Source organism: Lepidochelys kempii, chromosome 2 (genome assembly GCF_965140265.1).
Source record: "Lepidochelys kempii isolate rLepKem1 chromosome 2, rLepKem1.hap2, whole genome shotgun sequence".
NCBI lineage: Eukaryota > Metazoa > Chordata > Testudines > Cheloniidae > Lepidochelys > Lepidochelys kempii.
In genome coordinates this window covers 164,138,959-164,162,623 of record NC_133257.1, presented here as the reverse complement: position 1 = coordinate 164,162,623, position 23,665 = coordinate 164,138,959, and positions in this window count along the sequence as shown.

Below are 23,665 nucleotides of genomic sequence, written 5' to 3'. Positions count from 1 at the left end.
TTGCGGTTCAGGCACTGGATGAAGTTTAAGGAGATGTGAATTCCATTTCCAGACTTCCAGTATGATCATAGGTTGTGTGTCCTATCTCCCTGTGCCTCTGGTACTTATTGGAGAATGAAGATACAAGTACTTCTCCACCTCACAGGGGTGCCAGGAGATCACATTGGAAGTTAATAGTGATAAGACAGTGACTATTTGTGTAGAGCCCAGGAGTTGCTTAGCCATCTTGTGGTAGCTGCACAAACAAGAGATTGATCTGAAGAAAGTTTTCACGCCTGAGCTTTCCACACTTCCATATGCGCTAGCACACTCAGATGGTACCCTGAACAAAACTGCAAAAAATAAGCTATTGTGGGAATTTGAAAAAGAAACTCAGTCACTGTATCAGCTGCCAGCATCCAACATGCCCACAAGCTGGCTAGTGAATGGCACAGCTGTTATATGAATGGTCACATACAAGGAAGGGCAGCTATTTTTTCAGAACTTGTTGAACTGTACTTGGAAAAGCATGCCAGCCTCTACAGGGTTCTCCAGAGCTACAAAAGAGTAGGTATCTTCTGTGATCAATATGATGTCAAAGATTCAATTAAAGTTTTTGAGTGTTCATGAAGGCAATCCTCACAAAGCAATGAAATCAGAACCCATGGTCCCAAAACAACAAGTCCAATGCAGTAGAGTAACTTCATTGGAAGTCCCAAAAAGAAATTACATCTGGTAATTTTTTTGTCATAATTATAGTGTGATTTGGCAGAAAATTTACTTGGCCCAGTTCGGAAAATGATTATCGCAGGTGAATCAAAAATGCTCACATGGCCACTTCAGATGGAGTTGTAGACCAAGAAGATCTATTCTCATCACACAAAGAAGCAGATACTTGGTTCCTGCTTCATGTTGCACATGCTTCACAAGACTACCCTCATGTAGTGGTGTGGTCTCCAGACACTGATGTCGCAGTTCTCTGTGTACATTATTCACAAGTTGTAAACAACAAGAACTTTGGTTTCATACTGGTATGAAAGATCAAAAAAGGTTCATACCAACCCACATCATAACAGCTGAACTTGGCCAATAATTATGCAGAATGCTGCCCATGTACACACATTGACTGGCTGTGATGCAACCACCAGTCTGACAAGGGTGGGCAAACAAAAAGCAAGGAAGTTTGTCAGAAAGAATCCACACAAATGTAGAAGCCTTGCCAATTTTGGTGGTATAGTGGGTATACCTCCTTCACAGTTGATATCAGTAGAACTTCTGATAACCCTTCTCAACAGCTAACTCAGCAGATGTAAATGGTGGGTGATATAAGCTTTTTCTGTCACAAGTAGCCCTGTAATGAGGCCCTTCCCCAAAGTTATGATAGTCTTCTGCAACGTACCCAGCATGCAAATTGCCAGACCCCTATCTGGAATCAAGAGGCTCATCCTGACATGCCTTGCCCAACTGGAAATGGCTGGCATCACAACAGAGATGAACATATTTCTCCAGCACTAATGAGACAGACACTTGCCCCTGAAGCACTCCTGGAACACAGTACATGGGGGAGTAAAAAAACCAAGTGTGAGCCCAGCTGCAATTCAAGACAGAGCATGGCATGCACGCATGCTTGCTATGTACTGATGAAGAGGACTCTTAGAAGCCTCAAAGTTGCCAGTATGGATCCAAATCAGACTGAGACAACAGATTGTTAAGACACAGACGTAGCAAATGGCAAATATACTGAAAACAGCTAGACACACATATATATCATCATATTGTCCATCGCTGAGAGGGAGTCCATTGGCAATTAGGGTCTTGCTAGCATCATAGTTTGCAGTAGTATACTTAGCTTCTATTATAAAGAATATGTTATTTAAAACTTTTGTGTCAATGAATAATCTGTGTGTTTCTCAATACAAGCTCAAAGCCAACATTCTCGCAGTAATGGAAGCTCGTTAATTAATTTGTATCAAAGTAACCATTTGTATGAGTAGAATTTGTTTTTGTCTTTTAAAATAAAGTAGTGTCAATTTGTGTGAAAGAAAGCTTTTGAATTACAAATTTGTTTATTTTTGACGTCTCTGACTCAAGGAATATTTCCAACATACCTCTGAACAACATACTAATCCACAGAGACCTCCCTACCAACACTACAAAAAGAAGGATTCTAGGTGGACTCCTCCTGAAGGTCGAAACAGCAGACTGGACTTCTACATAGAGTGCTTCCGCCAACGTGCACAGGCTGAAATTGTGGAAAAGCAGCATCACTTGCCCCATAATCTCAGCCGTGCGGAACACAATGCCATCCACAGCCTCAGAAACAACTCTGACATCATAATCAAAAAGGCTGACAAAGGAGGTGCTGTTGTCATCATGAATAGGTCGGAATATGAACAAGAGGCTGGTCGGCAGCTCTCTAACACCACTTTCTACAAGCCATTACCCTCTGATCCCACTGAGAGTTCCCAAAAGAAACTACAGCATTTGCTCAAGAAACTCCCTGAAAAAGCACAAGATCAAATCCACACAGACACACCCCTGGAGCCCCGACCTGGGATATTCTATCTACTACCCAAGATCCATAAACCTGGAAATCCTGGGCGCCCCATCATCTCAGGCATTGGCACCCTGACAGCAGGATTGTCTGGCTCGGTAGACTCCCTCCTCAGGCCCTACGCTACCAGCACTCCCAGCTACCTTCAAGACACCACTGACTTCCTGAGGAAACTACAATCCATCGGTGATCTTCCTGATAACACTATCCTGGCCACTATGGATGTAGAAGCCCTCTACACCAACATTCCACACAAAGATGGACTACAAGCCGTCAAGAACACTATCCCCGATAATGTCACGGCTAACCTGGTGGCTGAACTTTGTGACTTTGTCCTTACCCATAACTATTTTACATTTGGGGACAATGTATACCTTCAGATCAGCGGCACTGCTATGGGTACCCGCATGGCCCCACAGTATGCCAACATTTTTATGGCTGACTTAGAACAACGCTTCTTCAGCTCTTGTCCCCTAACGCCCCTACTCTACTTGCGCTATATTGATGACATCTTCATCATCTGGACCCATGGAAAAGAAGCCCTTGAGGAATTCCACCATGATTTCAACAATTTCCATCCCACCATCAACCTCAGCTTGGTCCAGTCCACACAAGAGATCCACTTCCTGGACACTACAGTGCTAATAAACGATGGTCACATAAACACCACCCTATATCGGAAACCTACTAACCGCTATTCCTACCTACATGCCTCCAGCTTTCACCCTGACCACACCACACGATCCATTGTCTACAGCCAAGCTCTGCGGTACAACCACATTTGCTCCAACCCCTCAGACAGAGACAGAGACCTACAGGATCTCTATCAAGCATTCTTACAACTACAATACCCACCTGCGGAAGTGAAGAAACAGATTGATAGAGCCAGAAGAGTTCCCAGAAGTCATCTACTACAGGACAGGCCTAACAAAGAAAATAACAGAACGCCACTAGCCGTCACCTTCAGCCCCCAACTAAAACCCCTCCAACGCATTATTAAGGATCTACAACCTATCCTGAAGGATGACCCAACACTCTCACAAATCTTGGGAGACAGGCCAGTCCTTGCCTACAGACAGCCCCCCAACCTGAAGCAAATACTCACCAGCAACCACATACTGGACATACAACAGAACTACTAACCCAGGAACCTATCCTTGCAACAAAGCTTGTTGCCAACTGTGCCCACATATCTATTCAGGGGACACCATGACAGGGCCTAATTACATCAGCCACACTATCAGAGGCTCGTTCACCTGCACATCCACCAATGTGATATATGCCATCATGTGCCAGCAATGCCCCTCTGTACATTGGTCAAACTGGACAGTCTCTACGTAAAAGAGTAAATGGACACAAATCAAGTGTCAAGAATTATAACATTCATAAACAAGTCGGAGAACACTTCAATCTCTCTGGTCACGCGATTACAGACATGAAAGTCGCTATTTTACAACAAAAAAGCTTCAAATCCAGACTCCAGCGAGAAACTGCTGAATTGGAATTCATTTGCAAATTAGATACAATTAACTTAGGCTTGAATAGAGACTGGGAGTGGCTTAGTCATTATGCAAGGTAGCCTATTTCCCCTTGTTTTTTCCTTCCCCCCCACCCCCAAGACGTTCTTGTTAAACCCTGGATTTGTGCTGGAAATGGCCCACCTTGATTATCATACACAATGTAAGGAGAGTGGTCACTTTGGATAAGCTATTACTAGTAGGAGAGTGAGTTTGTGTGTGGGGGGGGGGGGTGAGAAAACCTGGATTTGTGTTGTAAATGGCCCAACTTGATTATCATACGCATTGTAAGGAGAGTGATCACTTTAGATTAGCTATTACCAGCAGGAGAGTGGGGTGGGAGGAGGTATTTTTTCATGCTTTGTGTGTATATAATAAGATCTTCTAAACTTTCCACAGTACGCATCCGATGAAGTGAGCTGTAGCTCACGAAAGCTTATGCTCAAATAAGTTGGTTAGTCTCTAAGGTGCCACAAGTACTCCTTTTCTTTTTGCGAATACAGATTAACACAGCTGTTACTCTGAAATTTGTTTTTGACTTTTAAAATAAATTGTTTAAATCCCATGTTATTGGTTATTTTTTCTTTCAAACATGTCTGGACAACTTAAGTACATTTTTGTGGCCTTTTCACTTGTGCAAAGGTTGTTTGGCCACGGATACAAATACCTTGCATTGGCATATCTTGCTACCAGTTTACAACACCACATCCACCCTAGATAAATATGTAAAGGACACTTCTATCATACTAATGTAGTTGTTGTTCTCCATATGGGGGCTACATTGCCAAAAATTACCAGCCTGGGCCCCCAGACTAGTAGTTTCTTTACTGGTTTTTATTTCCATTTATATTGCACAAGTGGCATCCTTTACAAACCTCCGATTCAGGGCATACATTTCCAATGCTGCACAATATTTGAGCCTTTAGTCCATATGTTCTGATTCAAATTTAAAGGGCGTGTGTGTCCTTGTCTTGAAAGAGCCGTGATGTACTAACACAATTACATGTGGCAAATGGTATAGAACCATCCAAGGAAAACAATGGGTTGCAGCCCTTGATGTCCCTTAAGAACTATGAGGCACAAACAAAGCACCTTTGAAAGGATACAGAAATATGTATCCTTATATGAGTTTGAACTAGTGGGTAAAACAAGACAAGAAACAATGAGAAGTATTCCAAGATGGTTTCCAGTGCTGCATGATATTCCAAGATACTCTCTCTCTCTGTGCATTATGTGGGATTTAGGTGCACAAACTGTCACGACTCTCAATAGAATTTGTGCTTCAAAAGCCATTAGGTGCTGCTGAAAATTCCTCCCTAAACACATGTGACTTGATTAATGGCTTATCTTTCAAATACCAGTCAATGTGATATTTCAAGAAAGCAGGCACATACTGGTTAGCTTGGGGGGGAAAAACAATACTGCAAAAGTGGAATTATTGTATAGTTAATTATATGTTCAGTTTCTTGCTATGATTGTACAAGCAATTTAGTTCTCTTTCTCAATTTCTTGTACTTTCTGTTATTCTAATATTCTGTGTGAGAATCTGAGCTGTTGGAAGATAAATATTAATGGCTAAGCATCACAACATCTTAACTGGGGAAAATAAATGCTACAGCTTTGTAGTTAGACAATATCCAGCAACAGAAAAGCTATATATTTCACAGAAGAAACTAGTGAGTGTTAATAAAAATCCATGGGTTCATCTAAATGCCTGTCACAGTTATTCAGTGTTGCCAACTCTCATAATTTTATTTGGAGTCTTATATTTGGTGTTTTTCTTAAAGCCCCAGCTGCTGAAATTATTAGATTGCGTGAGAATCTCAGCTTCATTTAAAAAAGGAAGTAAATTTCTAGCCCTCGTAATTGCAGAGAAAAGCTTGCAAACATGAAGTCTCAGAAACGAGAAGGCAAATGTTTATTTTTAAATCTCGTGATTTTTAAGCCAATGTCATGATTTTATGGGGCTGAATCATGATTTTTGAACCCTTAGCAACACTGGCATTGCACATCTAGAATTATAAATGTTAGCTCATTTAAAGTACATTACACCATTGCAAAACTTGAAGATGCACATAAGAAATAAAATAAACACCCATCAAGTATGTACAGATGGGTGCAACTTTGCCAGATAATTAAAGCACACCTGTTCCTCAATACAGTACCTGGACAATATGGGCCATACTGTGTCTTGCCTTTGCAATCAGCCACAACTGCTATCTCTCCTTCATGTATCGGTTAGGGTGCACACATCTCTTCAAAGCGGGCAGTAAAGGTCAGAAAGAAGGGAACCTCCAACCTACCCCAACAAGTTACCTGGCCCTAAGGCCCTGAAACAGCAAAGTACTTATGTACATGTAGGCGTAGGAGTAGTCCCTTTGATGTGAATGGGAATACTCACACACTCAATATATTCTTAGATACTTTCCTAGACTGGGGCCTAAACGTTCATCCCCCTCCCAGTCCACCACTAAATTCCTCCTGGAGTTCTGTGCCTCCTGAAGGGTACAATTTGACCCTATGCGTGTTTCACCAACTAATAGGGTTTCCAAAAGTTAAAGAGATAATCTCAGTTTGATGAGAACGTAGCCTAATGGGAAAATGAATGAGAATTAAAAATAAACATCATAAACAACACTTAAAAATACAAATACTTACTGTATTTAGTTGCAGATTAAAACACAAATCCAGTGTACGTGATTTCTACTTGCATAAACACAAACATGTAGGAACCTGAACATTTGTTTCAAGCTGCATCCTTTAAGCATGCTGAAAAATAGGTTGACAAAGATCTCTGAGAGAGATGATTTGGTATAACTGTGAACAAAGTTTCATTAAGGGACAAAAAACAGCCCTCACTTTTGTGGCTGCAAAGGGCTCCAGAGCAGGGGAAGTGATGTAGCTCCCCTATATAACGGGAGTTGGGGAAACACTGTAGTTAAGGGGTACGGTAAAAGATGTGTGTACCAGGGACCAGTGAAACGTTTATCTCCATAGAAGCCCACTGTGAACTAACACACAAGGAAGCAGGAGGGGGCCTGGCAAGGAGAGGACAAGAGAGAGGTGGGGCTGGTTATTGGAGAGCTTGGGAGGTGCACACGTGTAAATAATAGTCTAATAGATATTTATGTTTGTTTCTATCAGATTTCTTTGGGATATTATCTTGTGTTTAGTAAAACTACCAGAGAGATAGGAAGAGCTGGTCACCAATGTGTAAATAGATTTTTGGTTTATGTACTCAACGGGATGCAGATGAGGTAGAGAGTGTGTCTCAAGAACGGTCTTGTTTGATGCATTTTTGAGGATTCACCACAATTACTTGGTGCCTGTATGGTAACTAAGGTCCTTTGATAAACAATTAAGATGTAAAAGAGCATTGTAAATAGTAATAATTATCTCTCTCTAGAAAATACACTTCAAATCCTTGTTAATCCCTATGAGCTCATGAATCCAGGCTCCCCATTGTTAGTGCTATTATACTGGCATTAGCATGTTACATTAAGAAATCCCAGTTCTCAGCTCCAAGGGATTAATATTAGCTACAAAAGATGCATAAATATCCAGAGATAAATTAGAATGATTTAAATGTTGGAGGGAGGGGAAGCAAAAGTTCTTTCAACTTAAAGGTAGTCTGAGGTGCAAAGTGATTTTAAAAGGCCAGTTAGGACTCAATGTTTTGCAAAGATGCTAGAGAGCAACACTTCCTTTCTTGCAAGATGCAATTGTGGGTTTTTTTAAAAAGAGTTTATCATATTGGCTGTTTCACTCTGGCAGCTTAACATGGGCAACCGCAAGTAGTTAAGTGACCTTGATTATGAATAAGTGACAAACATGTGGAAGACAAGTGCAGTGGCTGAGAGGGAAATTAGAGAATGTATCATTTTAGTCAAACCTGACATGACTTCTAACTAAATCCTCACAATTAAATGGAAGGATAATTTCGTCCCCTTCAGCTGTTCATGAAAGGATTTTAAATCCCAGCAGACGTGTAAAAAATATCCAGTTCCTAGGAGTTTTCCTCTTTAGCATCGTGGAATAGTTCCATAGGATCATGTCAGGATGCAAACATGCAGCTCCTAATTATATCCATGAGAGTTGCATGGCTAAATCTTTGCAAAAAGAACCTTTCATTGGTAATTAAACACAACTACCTGGAAATATACTATTGTTTGCCTTCCCTCCTCATTTTAATCTCCACAATTGTGCAATGTATTTCAAATATGCCGTACACCCATGAGTACTTTTTGATTTAACATTGTGGACCATATGTTTCCCTAGATCTGTGCGTTCAACTTCCATCCACATCTAATCATCTGTGGGAAAAACATGTATGGAAATAGGTCAGCATATGGTCCTTAATGTGTCCAGCATATTCACAGGGCTTAATCCAACCCTTTATGAAGTTACTGCATAATTGATTAGGCCCTATGTATTTGCTAGACACATTAAGAACCATATGCTGCCCTATGTTTTACATGCTGACATGGTCATGGATGCTAATGACACTTAGGAATCGCTTATCAAGAACAGAGAGAGGCACATCTACTTAAGCCTGTGCTGGAGAGGTTAGACTCAGTGTTCATTTTACTGCATACCACCAATATAGCCACCGGTGAAACATCTACTTCTCTCATTTATGTGATAAGAGGGCAAGTGCCATTTAGGATTTTACCTGACTAAGAAATGTAGCTAGAGTCAAACTGTTTTTTTCATTAACAGTCTCAAAAGGCCTGTAACCAAAGCCCATTGAAGTCTTGAATGGCTTTTGAATCAGGCCCCAAATGCAATTGCTCAACATGAAGACCCCCTAAATTAACATGTTTCATAATATAATGTAATGTCATACTGTAGATAAAGCCAGTGTGAGGGAGCATGGCAGAATCTGTCCCTCCTGGTTCTTAAGCCATTATGTGATGACATAGAGGAATAGAACTAAGACTGCTTCAGGAAACATAACTTTCATTTTCTGCATTATCTCGTTCAGCATCTCAAAATTGAGGTCTATTTAATTAACATGTGCACATATTGCAGATTCAACCTGGAAAACTATACATGTATCTACAGTCTATTTATTTATTCCATTTTTCAATAAAAAAGTTCTAATTTTCTAGCCTGTGAATGAGATAACATGTCTCTGAGCCATCACTCAGTCACTGCACTAACAATATGTAATCCATTGCTTTCAAAATGATTTGGGATGCTTTGGATATGAAAGGTGGTTTAAAACATGTATGCATTATCCTCACAATTATTTTCACAAAAACCTGTTCTAGGCTTTACAGAACATACAAAAACCACACATCCCTGTTTTAACCACCAGGTGACACACTTTAGGGTGACAATGTATTGAAAAATCTGATGTCATGCTGAAGTGTGCTATGCTGTATGATGCTTATTTGTTATGATGGCACAGAAAGTAAACTAAAGAACCAGTAAGTTGGCTATTGCTTACAGTGTCATTTGAAGGAAAATGAAAATGTCAGCTAGATGTATGTATCACCACAGAAAAAACTTGTCCAAGCAATGCTGAAGAGACACCTCACTAATAATGAGATCTGAAGGAAGCCTTTTAATACCAAGCAAATGATTCATCTCCTAGCATTTGCCTTATGCTTAACAGAATGCATTGTCTGAGAGAGACAATTTGTTTACAGACACATCCATTTGAATGTCATTATCCTTCTTCACTAAGGAAACAAAGAAAGAATGGGCTACTTTTGCATTTCTTTAGAGTTGCAGACCATGGCTCTCCCTTCCAGTCTCTTCTTCTTTTGTCTTTTTATTCTTGTCCTGCACCTTGCATTAGAAGTGCCAACAGCTGCAGAGTCTCAGTATATTCCAGAGAGACTTGAGCCACAAAGTTTGAGGGTACTTTCATCCATGGTCTTAGTTCAAGCCCTGCTCTAATTGAACCATGTATTTTCGATATTACAATGATGAAATTCCACAATTTGGGGTTTATTATGCATCTTTCCAATTCAATATGACCAGAAGCATTCAAATGTTATCTTTCTAATTCAACTGTACAATACTTATTCCGGCTGGTGCCATCAACAAATGCCTAATCATTTAAAAAACCATGGGCTAACTCTTATTTTTCCTGACAAAATATTTAAGCTCCCCAGACCCACAAGTTCAAATCCCAATAGGTTGACACAGCCCTTCATCCTTCTGAATTAGAAGTACTGAGTTCCATGCAGTTTACTGAGGGCCAAACTGTGCCTTTACCAAGCGCCACTGTATAAACTGCATATGCTACTTCAGTGTTCCCAGCTCACGCTCCAGCCCAGTGCATGGGGGAAGACCCATGACCTTGCTTCGTCCTTGACCCATTTGTTGATGTGACTGCAAATGTGACTTGAGCTGGTATGTGCCATGCAACAGGTGGGGTGAACAAAAGTTCACTTTGATCTGCCTGTCTCAACCAGCTCTCTGTAGCAGTATTTACAATGATACCTAAAAAGCATAGGTCTTAGATATTGTGCATGGATATTGGGGATCTCATGTCTGTTTTCACAAAACTGAGCTTTTTCTTGGCTCAAAATGTCCCATAAACCCACTGTTGTGCTCCGTGCTAGGTATTGGTCACTTGCTGCCTCTATCCAAGGCACCAGATAGCATTTCAATGGCACTATGTCTCTGCAGACCCCAGTCCTGAAGTCCTTTCTCAGGGAGAAGTTTATTGATTTCATTATGGGCGGGGAAGGCAGTTGCTTAAATAAGGACTGAATCCTGAGGCTTTGGATTTTAGACCAATGACCTGTAAATGGTGTTGGAATAGTAGAGACAAAATGCTATTGCTAAGTTACCCATTCTGCCCTTGCCCGCATGACATTAGATTCAAATCATGACTTTTTTTTAATCTTTGCTGGCTTAATGTACATTGTTACAAAACTCACCATCTTGGAACACCCCCTCAGAGCTAGACCCAGCCTTGTGGTGCTCTGCCTCAGCTTCCAGGAAAAGATCTTGTCTACTCCAACTGTAGAGGCAACTTGCTGCAGTGGGTAAGTCATGAAAAGAAGCCATCCCTTCATTTGTCTCACATTTGTCCCAAACAAAGAAAACACAAAGTCTCTGCCCCAGTCTCAATCTGAGTCCAGCTCCTCCTTCTCAAGGGGATCTGTCTTCTCTCCTCTGATTTAAACTCTTATGCCCACCTTCTGGGCTCAGCTTTTCCCTTCCCAGCCTCCTCTTTATCTCTTCCCTCACCCTCTTCTGGCCTCCTTGGGTTGCTCCCTGATTGGTCCTGAGCAGCCACTCCCTAGCCTATCTCACTGGAGTCTTCCACAGGCCTTTGCCTGCCTTGTGCTCTCCTCTGGCTCCCCTCAGCCTGCTGCTTTCCTCTCCAGCCAGCGCTCCACTGCAGGGCTTCCTTCCTGTTTAGACCAACCGCTAGCACAAGGGTAAGAGTGCGGGGCTAACCAACCAGGGCTGACTGGCCCAAGACCTCCTGCCCCTTAAAACGCCTGCCCAGGTACACATATATTTTCTACTTTCATATCTGCCAGTGCTACGCTGCACTTCTCATTGGGTCACTTGACACTGGGACCTCAGGATCTTAATACATAAGCCTTTACTGTGTATGTTAACTTACGCTGTAGCAGGTTCATCCATCTCTTATCTGTGGCCCAGCCCCCACTAGCAAGAGATAGAGCACCACACTGAGTGGGTTAAAGTAGCAATACATAAATGTAGCAATTCAACACCACTCTAAGTATTTATATCCAGAATCAGAACATTTGCAACAATGCAGGAAATCTCTAAAATAAATGGACTGAGGTATGGTAGCAGATTTCAGAAAATGGCAACTGATTTTTTTGCCTATTGCAGTTCTTCAGGTTTCCCTCAACCATTACTTGTACGGAAGCTTCAGGCTTCCTGCAGACATCACCCTTGACTTGTCAATCGTTCCAAAAAATTAAAGCACCTCATTTATTGATGGCCCTCATCTTTTACTATATCAATATAATGCATTGCTTTGACACTTGATCCTTACAGACAACTACCCATTATTACATTGATTAAATGGGAGTGAATTGTGAATAGCTTTTAATCAGATGGGCATCCAAAAAAACCCCACAGACTCTGTCATTGTGTTCTGAAAGACTGTGTAAATGTTATTGCATGTGATGGAACAAGAATTATAGAGCATAACATTGGATAGGTGCCACCAGGCTAATGATACTTGATGCAATTATTTTGTGTGCACATATTGGGCTAAATTCTCTACAGATGTAAATGGGTGCAATGCTATTGCACATGTATACAGATTTTTTCCCCCTGATTACAGAAAATTTAGCCCATATCTGTTTTAAAAAAACTAAAAAGTCTTCTTTATCCCTGTTATATCTTTTCTTTGTTTCTTATAAATGGTTAGTTTGCAGGTTAGTGAACAAATTGTTATATATCTTCTTTGTTTTGTTACTTGTTATACACAGAGATCCTAATTAAAAAGGGAACCTTTCTCTGCAGATACCGACATAGTTACCACAGTTATTTCTTATCTTAATTATACGGGCATACTTTTTAAATAAAACACTACTGAGCAGCAACTGTTCACATTTGTTCACTTTTCAGTAATGGCCAGTGTACACCGTTGAGTGAAAAAAAAGCTGATTATATTATGACCACATCAGGCATTGGTATAGCACCTTTTATTTTAGCATCGCAGGGTACTTTACAATATGAATATGAATGTATCTAGATATTAAAAGAAGGAGCATACAACACTTATTTAAGTTTTAAATGAAAAAATAGATAGAGCACCTCAAAATCAAGGAGAAATTAAAGTATATGATTGGAGCAAAACGAAACAGATTGTTCATTATAACTTAAGCAAATGACCAGGAACACATGGAGAAGTGATCGGTCAGATATATTTCACCACAACCATTATGCTTCTGAAAGGTAAGTAATAACGTCTGGAAGCCAATGCATAATTTAATGGTGAGCAGCAGTGTTCTCTGTTAGCTGCATTCCAGCTGAAATTTAGTCACGAACAACTGCATATGAAGAGTTATAATGATCAAGCCAGAAACAAAACAAAAGAATGTTTCAAAGTTGCTACAAAGTTAATTAGTAATTATTTATTATCTTTTTTTTCCTGGAAGTTTCCATAGTGTGCTGGGTGCCTACCAAACATAATCCATGCCCCAAGGAGTTCAGCATTTAAAAGCAGACAAGTCAAGAGAGAGCCAGTAGGGGAAAATCCCATGTATTTTTCACGAAGCAAGTTCCTCATCTTAATGATATTTAGTAGGAAGTTTAAATGATGTTCTATATATTTAATAGATTTATAATAAACCCATCACTCTAATATCTAGCTACCCTAAACAAAATTTAATGTGTTGGTAACAGAGCCACAAAGCAAGTTCCCTGACAGCTTCTTTAGAGTTTTCTCAGGTTCCTTTACACTTCACATAATACATCTGTCTCTTTCAAGTATTCTTCAATTTTCCATCAGTCAGAAACCCCAGATGGTCTATACCCACTACATGCAAATAAAGGGATTAACTGATACATAACCTTCAAAGAGAGAAGGGATCATTATGATAATCTAATCTGACATCCTGCATAACAGAGGCCATAAACTTGTGTTGAACTAGAGTGCATCGCTTAGACAGACAGACATTTAACCAAGTAGTAACTGCTCTGTGGTGTTGGGTGAGGCTGAAAGCTCTTAATTTAGAACCAAGATTCCACAGTCTTAACAAAAAGAAAAGGAGGACGTGTGGCACCTTAGAGACTAACACATTTATTTGAGCATAAGCTTTCGAGAGCTACAGCTCACTTCATCGGATGCATTCAGTGGAAAATACGGTGGGGAGATGTATATACATAGAGAACATGAAACAATGGGTGTTACCATACACACTGTATTCAGAGTAACAGCCGTGTTAGTCTGTATTCGCAAAAAGAAAAGGAGTACTTGTGGCACCTTAGAGACTAACCAATTTATTTGAGCATGAGCTTTCGTGAGCTACAGCTCAGCATCCGATGAAGTGAGCTGTAGCTCACGAAAGCTCATGCTCAAATAAATTGGTTAGTCTCTAAGGTGCCACAAGTACTCCTTTTCTTTTTGCATACACATTGTAATGACTGTAATCACTTAAGGTGAGCTATTACCAGCAGGAGAGCAGGGTGGGGAAAAACCTTTTGTAGTGATAATCAAGGTGGGCCATTTCCAGCAGTTGACAAGAATGTCTAAGGAACAGTGGGGGTGGGGCGGGGGGGAATAAACATGGGGAAATAGTTTTACTTTGTGTAATGACCCATTCACTCCCAGTCTTTATTCAAGCCTAAGGTTTTTTTTCGTGAATACAGACTAACACGACTGCTACTCTGAAAACAGTCTTAACAGTAACTCTGTAACTATGATTGTGGTTTAATTTTATGAGAGAGATACTAATAGCTACTGCTCCATCAGGGAGGAAAAGGAAGCCTCCTCTTGACTCACTTTTGGTTCTGGGATCCCCAGTTCAAAGCTATTTTTAATTTTCTTAGCTGCACTTGGAAACAAACTGGCAATTAATGGTGCTTTGACTACTCCTAAATGTATTTCAGGTACCTTAGCAAGAGCTATAGGCTATGCATTCTACAATATATACTATTAGAACTGTCTAAAGGGCCAACATAAACATATTATTACTTAATTATCCACACCTTTCTCTCAGGCATCTGGCACTAGCTATATAAAAGACTTGATGAATCATTGCCCAGAACACAAATAGCAATTCCTTTATTTCTGTCTCATGCTCTTTTTTAAAAAGGTGTCTTATTATGGGAGGGAGGAGGGAAATCACAACTGAGAGTACAGTAACTGATCAACACATTATTTTATTTGTTTTCTAATTTTTGACCCAATCATGGAAGGTGTGGAGCAGCACCTGCAAGATAAGAGTTATGGATATAAAGGCACACCTCTCAACTTGCCAGTGACCCCATGTGCGATAAAGTGTGTGAATAGGGTCACAAATAGTAGGGTCACAAATATTATTCAAACAGGAATTTTAAAGTGCCATTGGAGTCATTCTTTCAGTGTAAATAACTTGTTCTATAACCCCAGTTTTATGATTTTTTTATTTTTGATGCAAATATCTTTTAGCAACAACATTCAAGGACACCAAGTTGGGTGGGACAGAATGAGTCTGAGAAGCAAAACAAAGTGGAATTCCTCAGAATGAGGGACACAAGAGTTCTGGGTGATAGTTCACAAAATCTGATCTTTACTGACTCTCAAGCTCCACTAAGATGAATAAATTATCTTCAATTTCAGTTCCTGATGATACAATTTGATGTCTTCAGAGAGAACATTTGGAATCATTTTCTGTTATAACTGCTCAGACACCTTCTCTCTTGTTATACACAATCTTCTTCCCAAACCATAATCCGCAGGTAGATATTTAATTTTCCTATTGGCCAAATGCAACTGACCCACCCATCACTGTGTTTGGAGAGCCTAGTCACTCTCGTTGAGGGGTTTTGTTCAGCAGCATGGCTGCTATGTAGGTGAAACTGTCTTTTTAACAGTATTTATAGCCCTAGTCAACAAATTTTGTTTCATGTGTTTTTGTTCTAGTACAGTTATGGGGAAATGGTGAATTCACAGTATTCTTTAGGTCGCCAATGGGTAAATCAATTACAATTGAAAATACTGTTAAAGTATCATTTTAATATGAATGATTATTTTTGTGGGTATCATTTTCAGTGTTGCTTTTTGTTAGTAAGGTACTGAAAAATTGCTCGTACTTGAGGCCATATATATTTTCATAACTATGAAAGTATAATTTATTCAAAGAAAAGAACAGGAGGACTTGTGGCACCTTCGAGACTAACAAATTTATTTGAGTACAAGCTTTTGTGGGCTATAGCCCACTTCACTGGATGCATAGAATGGAACATATAGTAAGAAGATATAGATATATAGATATATATATACAGACAACCTGAAAAAGTGGAGTAAGAGGTTAATTAATTAAAATGAGTTGTTATCAGCAGGAGAAAAAAACTTTCATCATGATAATCAAGATGGCCCATTTAGACAGTTGACAAGAAGGTGTGAGGATACTTAACATGGGGAAATAGATTCAATATGTGTAATGACCCAGCCACTCCCAGTCTCTATTCAAACGCAAGTTAATGGTATCTAGTTTGCATATTAATTAAAGTTCAGCAGTTTCTCGTTTGCGTCTGTTTTTGAAGCTTTTCTGTTGCAAAATTGCCACCTTTAAGTCTGTTACTCACTGGGCCAGAGAGGTTGCAGTGTTCTCCTACCGGTTTTTGAATGTTATGATTCCTAATGTTAGATGTGTCCATTTATTCATGTTTAATTTGGAAGCAATTTATTTTCTGTAAGGGAATAGATCCTATATTGATGACAAAAACAAGCTGTAAAACAATGAAGAATTTGCCAATAACTTACAAGAAGTTCTTAATTGAAACATAGGCCTGGAATTAGGAAGCGGCAGAAGTTTATAGAAAGCGTTGCAACTAACAGTAAACAAGCTATCTCCAGCCTTACAAACATAGGGCCTGTTCCCCTAAAAGTGAATGAGAGCTTCTCCGCTGACTTCAATGGGCTTTGGATCAGGTCCTCAAAGCTGCAGACACTTGAAGTCAGCGTTAAAGTTAAGAACATGCAGAAAAGTTTGCAGGATTGGGACCTCAGGTTCTGTGATGAATATCCTCTTCCCTGTTTGAAATCAACAGGAACTGATGATGCCAAGTGACTTGCAGAAGGCATTCAGCACATTACTTAGAGGCTAGCATTCCTTGTACACCCAGAATTTTCCTTGATTTAAAAGGGCCTTTTGGTTGCTCAGGGTCTTCAAGATCAAAGCTCTTTTTTGTTTAAACTGGTGAGCTCCAAAAATAAAAGTGCATGAAGACAACAGGAGCAGATACAAGGGCACAGTAATGTTACTGAGCTTTATGGAGAGCTGCACAGATTGTGAAACCTGGGATCTGATCTTGTGAGGTGGTTGGCTCCTCCATTGCCCACTGATGTCAGAATTATGAACTGATCCTCATTTACACTATGAGTTCTTTATACCACTCTGTAAATTCCATTTACATCCACTTTAAAGCCCCTGAGAATTCAGGTCTATATATTTAAGTGGCAGTTACATGGTCAGCCCTAGGCCTTTCTGAGGGAGTAGCACCCCCAAAGGAGACTGGCAGAACAGAAAACAGGCCAAGAGGTTGCAAAACTATTGTTTTTACAAAATGGCTACAAAATAAACTTTGCAATTTCAGTCAAAACAAATCAGATAAGTTGGGCAACATACTGGAAAATATATCTATTAACCAAAATACTTCCTTTCATTAGTGGCAGACTACCATATGCTTAGCACCTGTGTTTGCACTGTAGGACAGTTATGATGCTCAGTTAAATGACATTGATTACCAAGTGCATGCGGTGAGTTCTCACTGTATGGTAGTCAGCAATACAAAGCAAATAAAACCCATTCCTTCCACAAGAGGTAAATGTGGAGAAACACTTGTAAGGAGATTCCACTATATACTGCATTTACGCTATTATTAGGGTTACAATTACAGACTTTCGATACAGTTCATGTATGATAAAGACTATCTGAATAATCTGCTGTAATTGAATAAGAAATGTCTGTTTGCTAAATATACCCTTCTTCAACAGCTAGTCTATGTTTTTAAAGCACCTTCACCACCATAATATATGAGCATCTTCCAATTGTTCATAGGAACGGGCTACTATCCCTTTAAGGTGTTTGTAAGCCCTCTAGAAGTACTTACTGTTACTGTTGGGAATGGGCCAAATCCACCCTGATTGAATTGGCCTCATTAGCACTGCCCCCCCTCTCAGTAAGGCAACTCCCATCTTTTCATGTGCTGTATATTTATACCTGCCTACTGTATTTTTCACTGCATGCATCTGATGAAGTGGGTTTTAGCCCATGAAAGCTTATGCCCAAATAAATTTCTTAGTCTCTAAGGTGCCACAAGGACTCCTCATTGTTTTTACTATTTTCTCTGTTTCAGAAATGACCAGAAACCAGTCATGGAAGCAATATGCATATAGCAAGACCTCACATGTTTGCATATAATTTAGGAAATATCATTATTTTGGACCCAACTGTGCTCATGTGGTTTCTTCATATTGTTTTGTTGTGTAAAGAGCAAAAAAGACACAACAGAGACCTCACCAGCTGTTGAAACAATGGGGCCATGTTTGTTGTGGAACAAACCCTCATTGTTTGGGGTCTTCAGCTCAACCTGGGAACCCCATTCTGATGGATTAGAATGGAGGTCCACATCTGGGAGATGCAATGAACAGCACTTGTATCATGGAGAGAGATACACATTGCATCCTCAACTTCATACCATCATAAGTAACTGCATTAGGGCCTAGAGATTAAGTGAATGCAAAATGGCTTTGTGATGAGCAACCCTTTTCTGATTTATAGATAGATGTATACAGGGACTGGACAGACTGTGCACAATCCAATCTATTATCAGGAGCAGCCACCCAGCTAGGGTGTATGAGCAGGCTGCTTGAACCATCCAGATGCTCATATTTACTGTGTCAATATCCATAGCTTACTCAGAAAACTTGATTGATATCTTGAGGATACCTTGAAATGACTCAGGCAAAAAGTATGGTGGTCTCCTCAGCATTGAGAGCATGGAAGAGAAAAAAATTTAAATGTTAAATAAGAAGAGGGAAAAACAAAGATTGCAGGCAGAAATAAATTCTTGCTAAATACAAGTTGCAGCCTCTCTCTTTCTCCAATGGATCCCTTGCCGACCCACACTAAATCAAACAACTGGTTCTGCAGATGGGTCATTGGTGGCACATAGAGTTCATCTGTGCATGGTTATTTTACAGCTATTGTATCTTGTGTGTAACAGCTAGCAAGCCATCAGCCAAACTGTTTCGGGGGGGAAGACAGCGCATCAAGATTACTCCCAGCTGTTTTAGATAGCAAGGAAAAACAGACAAGGTAATATTCAAAAACCTACTCAATCTTTTTGCTTCCCTTTGCCTCTAAGGTGTAAATTACACAGATAGATGTATAATCTGGGAAGGTTTCCAGATTAATCTTTTAAAATAATGAGGCGCTCACTGTGTTAAGAAGGCTCATTCTGCCTGAAGCCATGCCACCAGTAGCACTGAGGATGCACTTTGAGTACCTCTGGGTACTAGGCAAGTCATTTGGACAACATGGAGATTTGTCAGTTCTCAACAGCCAGCTTCTCACTTCTGAGCAGAAGACATTTACTGATAGGTTTGGAACTTTCACCAGGGAAATATTTTTTCCCCCATACAGTCACATCTGCTGTTCCAATAAATTGCATTCATTCCTTGAACTAGGTTAGAATTTATCTGGCCTATGCACACAGGGTAATATTTCCAGATTGTTTGGGTCATCTACAATATATTTACATTAGCACAGTTATCACAAAGGAAATCATTGATTAGAATGTTCAAGCTGTGTGAACAATATACTGTGTGTTGTTTTCCCTTTCTCTGTCTAATAAATGAGAGCATTGGAACAGCTTGAGTTAATCTTTCAACTTCCTGATTTGCTAACTTGTTCGTATTTCACCTCAGATCTTCATTTGCCAGACTGATCTGCCTTTCTCCATAGACATATGCTTGGGTTAAAGGTAGCATGAACATCAAAACATCCTAAACAAACATGCACCAATTTCTCACAATATTACAATGCAACTAATTACTTCCAAGTCATGCAAGTACCAGTCTCTAACAGCAGTTACTACAATGGAATCATTACAAAAAGCAAATGTGAATATAGCTGATTTGTCATAAACCAAACATTCCATGGGAATGTGTTGATTCCGTCAAAAGTTTTCATGAAAACCAGGCAGGTAGGTGGGTGGACTGCCCTTCTTCCCAGGATCTCCAGCGGCCTGCCTGCCAAGCTACCCAGCTCCCAGGGATCCCAGACTGCTGGCTGCCCGGTCAGTTACCTGCTATAATTTTTTTTTTAATTCAATTCTATGGAAAATGTTGCATTTCTGACTTTTTTTTTTCCAATTTGGAATGAAAAAAATTCAGAAATGTGACGTTTTCTGTTGAACAGAAATTCCAATCCCCATACAGTCCTAGGTATGAGAGTAAGTAGGGAGATCAGATAAGGGGAAAAATGGAAAGGAATAATCAACCTCAATAACTGGTCAACAATTTTGGCTGTAGAGAGATGAACATTTTATACACTGATGAAGAGTCAGCAAAGTGAAAATAAGTGAGCAATGTTCCAGAGACCTGGCACAGCAGTAGCAACTGGCTACTTTTCTGCAAAAGAGATGAAGTTGGGGGATTAAGAGTAGGCGAAAGTTGGTAGAATGGAGGAATCAAGCATTGATAGAGAGAAATGAGGTCATAAATTTATTATATTGGTACATACTATGTGAAATGTTTGGGCTCTGTTTTCTAACAGATTGTAGCAAAACCGTAAAATAGGCCTCTTTTGATCAACCCCAGAATCAAAATTATAGGGTCATTTTGCATTTTCATTTCAAGATATCTCTTTCCCCCAGCTCAAAATTCTAAGTGGTTCAAGCTTAGACATTCTGGGTTTCATTGATCTTTATCTCAGATTAACTTATTTTTGGGTCATACCTTCCATCTCCTGAATATATCAGAACTCTAACTTGAGAGAGAGGCTACAAATATGATATTTTGAATCATTAACACTAAGGCATTACAGTTACAAAGTCTTGACACATATAGGTACATATGTTAAGAGAGAATTAGAAAGATTAAACAACATATTGACCATATCTTGCTATATCATTAATATGTGTCCCTTTTCCAAAACAAAACAAACAAACACAAAATGGAACACCTGTGAGTGTGTGTGTGTGTGTATATATATATATATATAAAACCATTCATATTAATTTTTTTTGAGAGTGAGCTGAATGTTTTTTGGGAGCGGGAAGGAGGAAGTATCAAGAGAATAGAAGAAAAGAAAAAGAAAGAAAGAAAGAAAATATAAAAGGCGGCGGGAGAGAGGATGTAATTCAATTATTATCATTTTGTATATTCTTCTTGACTATCCTTAGTATAGGATGACTGTTTCTACATCAAAGCATCTCAATGATTTCAGGATTCAGAGTAGCAGCTCTGTTAGTCTGTATTCTCAAAAAGAAAAGGAGTACTTGTGGCACCTTTGAGACTAACACATTTATTAGAGCTCACGGAAGCTTATGCTCAAATAAATTTGTTAATCTCTAAGGTGCCACAAGTACTCCTTTTTTTTTCCAACGGTTTCAGTATTTCTATTGTATTGTTGTCCTGTGCGAGGTATACTATTACTTTTATACATTTTTTGTATATTTGTCTGGCACGGTTTTCACAAAATTTGTTATTTCTATTATGAGATATTCTATTAATGTTTTTTTCCTCCAGTGATCGACAGTAGGAATCATTGCCTAGGTCCAAAAATTTAAGATTTTTTTTATTTTTTGGAAGAAAGAATAGCTCATCTTAATTAATTAGATTCTTACTCCACCTTTTCAGGTTCTCTGTATGTATATATATATATATATATATATATATATCTTACTATATGTTCCATTTTATGCATCTGATGAAGTGGGCTGTAGCCCATGAAAGCTTATACTCAAATAAATTTGTTAGTCTCTAAGGTGCCACACGTACTCCTGTTCTTTTTTTAAGAATAGGAATAGCATTCTTATTCCCAATTTGAATCTTTTCAACAGGCCAACTCCCAATACACATCTTTAATTCCTGTTCAAGTTCTATTTATTTGATTTATTTCAGCATGGTTTTCCAAAATTCTTTTTTACTATCCAGCAGTCCCATGTCCTATGTATGAAAAAGAGCCTGGCTGTTTTGCATTTCATCAGATATCTGGGGTAACGTTATGTATTTTATTATACAGATATGGAGAATCATACATTATGTAAATTTAAAAGTACTCAGTTTGCACTACTTGGTTAGTACTAGAGCCAATATTTATTGTCTGCATCATAGCATTCCATTCTTTTCCTGTTATTTCTTATTTACAGTCTGCACTTCATGACATAATAGTTGTATGTGGTTTATCCTGTAAAAACATAGTCATGAGATTATACATTCTAGACACAATTTTGATTGCTAACTTTATTAAAAACACTTTCAGATAGTAAAAAAGCAACACAATTATCTGTACTAGGAAATCTTATACGTGGGCTTGAAATTTCAGCAGCCTGTATAAACTCATATTGCACATTCTTTTTTTAAAATGGATCAGCTACATGTGTTTGTCTTAAAGGCTGTCCAGGGCTAAAGAAATCCTTTCACTTATCATACTGATATTTGCCCAAACTAAAATCTTCCTTATTCAGCCTGAGTTTGAAAACACTATTACTTTTGATTAGTTATATTACCCAGATCTGGTCTTTTTCGTTTGCTCAAGTGCTTCACGTTTCCCCAGTTAGTAACTGCACTTTGAACTAGTTGGTGATATTTCATGGGTGCTGGAATTTTGGGATACAAGTCCAGCACACAGTTATATAATGAGCCTGGGTTTGCCAGTTTCTGTTCTATTTGTATCCATGATGGATTTTCTTTATTAGACATCCATCCATTCAAGTACCGGTGCAATTTGTGTCACCCTGTCTTATCTCTTGAAAGCTGGTATTGCCAGGCCTTCCATCTTAACTGAACACTCCCTATATTCCACTTTGATTCTTGGCTTCTGATTTGATCATGGGAACTTCTGAGTAGCTTTTTAAATTTCTTGTTTTTGGAAGGTGTAAATGGGATTGTGGAAAAGGGATACAAGTCCATGGGCAGGACAGTCATTTTAAATGCATGAATTCTATTAATCAAAGTCAATGGTAATAATGCCCACCTTTCTAGGTCATTGTAAATAATTTTCATTAATTGCTCAATATTTAATTGTATTATGCACTAATTTTAGTGGGCATTTATCATTTATTGGGTATCTTTTGGAGCCAAGGCTTAGAATCTCTGATATTTACTCTGTCCCTCGATTCCTGACAAAAGCTTCAATTATTTCTTATACTACTGGACACCTTTTATTTATATCTTATATAAAAAGCACAAGGTCATCAACATATAAACTGTATTTTCTTTTCCCAATGCATTTATTCCCTGACTTTCTTCAGTGTTTCTTTTGTGTTAATGGTTCAATAATTAAATTAAATAAGGACGATAAATGACACCCTGGTCTTTTTCTTCTGTATAATGGTATTGGCTCCATCTTTGTGATATTTCCTTAAATACATGCCATAGGATTTTACTAGATCATTTTAATCAACTTCTGAAAGTGTTCCTCAAAATCAAATTTTCTCCAACTTTCTAAATAACAAGGGGCGTTCTACTCAGTTGGAAGTCTTTTCTGCATCCATAGTCAGAATGCAGGCATCTTTATTAGCACTCTGGAGATGTTTTGCCATATGGAGGAGTTTCCTAATGTTATTTAAGGGGCTTCTTCCTTTTATAAAGCCAGTTTGGCATTCGTGCACTAATTTAGCCATTGTCTCTAATCAGGAGATTAAAATCAGGATTTTAGTTAAAATCTTACGATGTATATTTGATGAAGAAATGGGTCTATAAGATGTTGAATCTGATAAGTCC